The sequence below is a fragment of the Mytilus trossulus genome, chromosome 9 (assembly GCF_036588685.1).
Source record: "Mytilus trossulus isolate FHL-02 chromosome 9, PNRI_Mtr1.1.1.hap1, whole genome shotgun sequence".
Lineage (NCBI taxonomy): Eukaryota > Metazoa > Mollusca > Bivalvia > Mytilida > Mytilidae > Mytilus > Mytilus trossulus.
This window is the reverse complement of record NC_086381.1, coordinates 70215617-70220297: the sequence shown is the minus strand read 5'-3', so window position 1 is coordinate 70220297 and position 4681 is coordinate 70215617. Positions and strand designations below refer to the sequence as shown.

At 32.0% G+C, this 4681-nt stretch overlaps 1 long non-coding RNA gene across 1 annotated transcript; it reads right to left on the bottom strand.

Annotated features, from left to right (window-relative positions):
• Positions 1-325: 325 nt before the first annotated feature.
• LOC134683330 (uncharacterized) lies at positions 326-2747 on the bottom strand. The gene is made up of 2 exons (XR_010100998.1): positions 2520-2747; positions 326-906 (listed from the first exon to the last, which is right to left on the bottom strand). It is a non-coding gene; the product is annotated as an uncharacterized LOC134683330 (long non-coding RNA).
• Positions 2748-4681: the final 1934 nt, after the last annotated feature.

Sequence of the window (4681 nt, the reverse complement as noted above, 5' to 3'; positions counted from 1 at the left end):
ATATGATTTTCTTGTTCTCTGGTGGCTAATACATGTATATGACTAGTTGTTCTCTGATTGAGAGTTGTTTCATTGGCAATCATATGTCATGTATGTCATATTCTTACTTTTGTAATTACATGTACATGTAACTACATGTACATAGGTGGTGCATCAGTGAATTGCATGCTTACATTTGTACATGTACAATGTACATGATGTAATTTGTATATGTCTGAAATGTACATATGATATCTGTAGGTTTTCTGGTAGGATTAATATCTATATTGAATTACTTTTTACATCGCTTTCCTGTAATTGCCATAAAAATAACAAAACACTCATAGAAGTCTTATAAATGAATATTTCAAAATTCCCCTTTACCATGTTTACAGTTCAACTGAATATCATATGTCTATCTGTAGATCTCTCACTCGTCTTGGTTAGATATTGCAGATTTTTAAAAACATTTCATGAAAGAGACATAAAATTACATTTCTGACATCCGTGAAATACAATATTTTAACTGAAATCCTTTTTGAAACTCCTATTTTAAGACTATTCACAAATCTCCAAACGGCCTTTATTATGTATATTTGGTATTCCTTTTAACTGTCACATGTGTCAAGTAAAAACTCTTTAAGATGGTATACATCAACTTCAATAATGATGAAAAAGAAGTTAAATTGTCCAATTAATAATATTCCTCTCTATTTCAGCATCAATACACTAAATTCCAATTCATTTGGTTTTGAAACAGTCAATGCTTCTACTTAGTACGGTGCATTATGTAGAATTGCTGTCATTTTTCTATTTTTCATGGACATATTTGGTGGCTTTCTAGACAAATTTTAATCAGATCTTCCATAATGGCCATGATGAGTTATAAGTAACTTTTAACTGGTGTCTGACTGCAGGTCTTCATCCCTGAAATATGAAAATGCAAATATAATACAAGTACAATGTATATATCAAATGAAATTTTCAATATGAGAAAAGTAATCAAAAGTTAGTGCAAACATACTTCTTCAAAAAGTACTGTTAAAATGCTAACAAAATAATTCTCGTCCTTTTTTAGCAGTAGTAATGTCTTCATTCAACATTTGAACAAAAAATAAATTTTCCAAACACATTTTAATAAGGCGCACTATGTAATAAATATTTAAATATTATGTTGAACTTCATTATTTTGTATCTCCTTTTCCAAATGTGAAAAATGACAGGAATACTTCAATATCAACATGATCAATATCAAGAATCCACAAGAAATTTTAGCTAGCAAGTTCAGTATATCATTATTATCATGGTTATAGGCATATCTGTCATGTCTGTGTAAATAAATATTACTGCTCGTACATATATATACAGACACTGAAGGACGCCTCCGGGTGCAGGAATTACATGTTGGTGACCTTCTGCTGTTATTTTTTTTTTATTTGGTCGGGTTGTTGTCTCTTTGACACATTCCCCATTTCCATTCTCAATTTTACTTCATTTTGAATTCAGAAATTATCATGATTTATATTAAGTACATTAATTATTGTATTGCAATTCTTGAAGAATGGAAAAAAAAAGTGAATTTGTAGGATACTTATACAAGTGAATCTTATTTACTCGTACATGTTGTATGGGTAAACCAAAAAATGGCATAGTTATGTCCCTTACACATTCAGAATGTTTTACATTGTACTTGTTTTACATCCTTTTTTCTTTCTTGTATTCTTGAGATTTCTTTGCACTAATCGAATTTTAAATTGTGTACTCTCTGCAGATGTCTTTACCAATCATTTAAGTGTAATTTCATAGACAATGAAAATCCCATTTGTCTTTTATCTTCACAACACTGCTCATTTACAAGCCTCAAAGGAGCAATTTTTGAAGGCCTTGCACAAATATACAAGATCTTTGCTCAATCAATTTCTTTGATGGATTCATATAATGAGATGAAACAATGAACTTAAAATAAATTTTTTTTTTAGCTAAACTGGGAAAAATCACCATGATCATTAAAGGCATGATTCACATCTCAAAACTTGAGGATTTTTTTTAGGATTGAAAGAAATGTTTACATGGTTTACTTGTACAAGTAAATTTTTGAGAAAATTAAGGCTAGATTATTCAAACATTATCTATTTACTTATACGTGTTATGTGTATTTTTTTTTACTTCTTCAAGTAAATAAAATAAACTTGTACAAATACATGTAGTTCCCCTGACTATGTATGTGTCTGTAATATTTAATTGAGCACTTGTTGTTTGTTGCTGTTTGTTTGTTTGTTTGTTAATTCACTTTTTTCTCACATAAATAAGGCCATTAGTTTTCTACTTCAACAGGTTTATTAATATTATGATTTGGCGCCTTTTAGAGAAGACAATCTGTCAGAATGTGTTTTTCTCATTGTTGAAGGCCATAAGGCCTAAATGATGACATATATATAGTTTTTAATTTCTGTTTAACTTGGGACCCTTCAGGTGAGTCGTCCCATTGTACATGTACAATAGTTAGATCATGTAGATAATTGCAGGATAAAACAATTTACCTGTCTATAATACATGTAATGAAGCTCTCCAAATTCAAACCATTACTTTATATTTCATCACAGCTTGAATGGCATACTGTAACCTCAATCCTGTTATTGTCAGGTGACCTAAAAAAAAAATGAGAATGTAATTATATACTTTTTTTTTTAAAATAAAGGAGCATGAAAAATTGAAAACAGCAGGTTCAATAATTTCATGTGTCCATAGCACTTTTCTGGCTGAGTCTGGATTTACCTTCATCAGGAAGGCTCAAAGCCAAACATTTAAAATCCAAAGATGTACAAGTAGTGAATAAAATTACAGAGCTATATGTCATGTATGTCAAAAATAGTATGAACCTGTGTATACATCGTAACATGTATAATCATGATAATGAATCATATATTTTTTAAAATAAAGAAATCACTTTTGCCATACAATAGAAATACAATGTAGGAAGATGTGGTGTGAGTGCCAATGAGACAACTCTCTATCATGTCCATCCAAATAACAATTTATAAAAGTAAACCATTATACATGTAGGTCAATGTATGGCCTTCAACACGGAGCCTTGGCTCACATCAATAAACAAGCTATATAGGGCCCCAAAATTACAAGTGTAAAACCATTCAAACAGGAAAACAAACGGTCTAATCTATATAAAAAACAAGAAACGAGAGACACTTATAAATTACATAAACAAACGACAACTACTGTACATCAGATTCCTAACTTAGAACAGGTGCAAACATTTGCAGCGGGATTAAATGTTTTAATGACAATGTTTATATTAATGCAAATTAAATGAACCCAGGATATGCATGTTGCTAATTTTTGCTCTCTTAATGTAATTTTTATGATTAACTAGAAGTGCTGAGAACACTGCTCACAATAGCCAGCCCCCTCCCCCACAAAACATATAAAATACTATAAAACAAACAAGTGAATCTGTGAGCTACTGATCACTTTTGATACCCCCATACACTTTAAGAATTTTAAGGTACACAGGAATTTGTTGAGTGATGAATATGAAAAAGCATCACATGGTATTGCTGACTCATATAAACCCTCAAACCAAATTTAAGAAGTCCATGTTATTTTCCTGAGAAAGAATAGATGTGACGAAAAATATTCAATTCTGGAACAGACAGACAGACTGACTTTAATATACCGTCAAAATTGACCGTTTCTAAACAGGCTGTGGCCTTTTCCATTTAATAAATGATATATGATTTGCATCCGTTCATGCTTGTACACAATTGTCTGTTATATTACAGAATACACAGCTTTATTACAAGTGGTTTTTTTCCTGCCTCTTGGACAAGAGGTCTCGCAATGAAAATTTTAAAAATACCATTGTGGCTCGATTCTGTTTACTGGGGATATATATAGCTGAACACTGAACAGAGACACAGTTCAGATATTTGATATCATCCATGTACTCTAATTTTAGAGGGAAAGTGAATGCAGTGACTATTCAATTTTAATACTGATTATAATTATTATATATTATTATACTGTATAAAAATAATATGTCACGTACATGATGTATGTCAAAAGCACGAGAAGTTTAAGAGTATGACAGGAAACATGGAAAATAAATAAGGGGAAACATGAAGCACACATCAAGTCATCCTACTAAACGTGAAACATAGAAGATAAAACGTCTGAACACGAAAGCAAGTTGGTGACCTTCTGCTATTGTCTGTTCTATGGTTGGGTTGCTGTCTCTTTGACACATTTTAATACAAAAGACACCGACCATATGTTCTCATAGTTTATGACTTTATTCATTATAGGTTGAAAAATACACAGTGGCGCATCCAGGAATTTTCATAAGTGGGGGCCCACTGACTGACCTAAGAGGGGGCCCGCTTCAGTCACGCTTCAATGATTCCCTATATAAGCAACCAAATTTTTTCTCAAAAAGGGGGGGGGGCCCGGGCCCCCTGCCCCCCCTAAATCCGCAAAAGTGTTGCTTTGAAATGCAATGATTGCCACTTTATTTGAACTTAAAACAAAAGAGGTGTGCCTTCAGGGGTAGGGTTTGAACGGAGGAATTTAACATAGAAAGCAATGGGACCATGAATTAGTCGTGTCCTTCCTATAAATTTGCGAAAGAAACTCATTTTGTATTTTATCATTTAGCAGATTACTGTCAACAGTTTCAGAAAAGGTATCA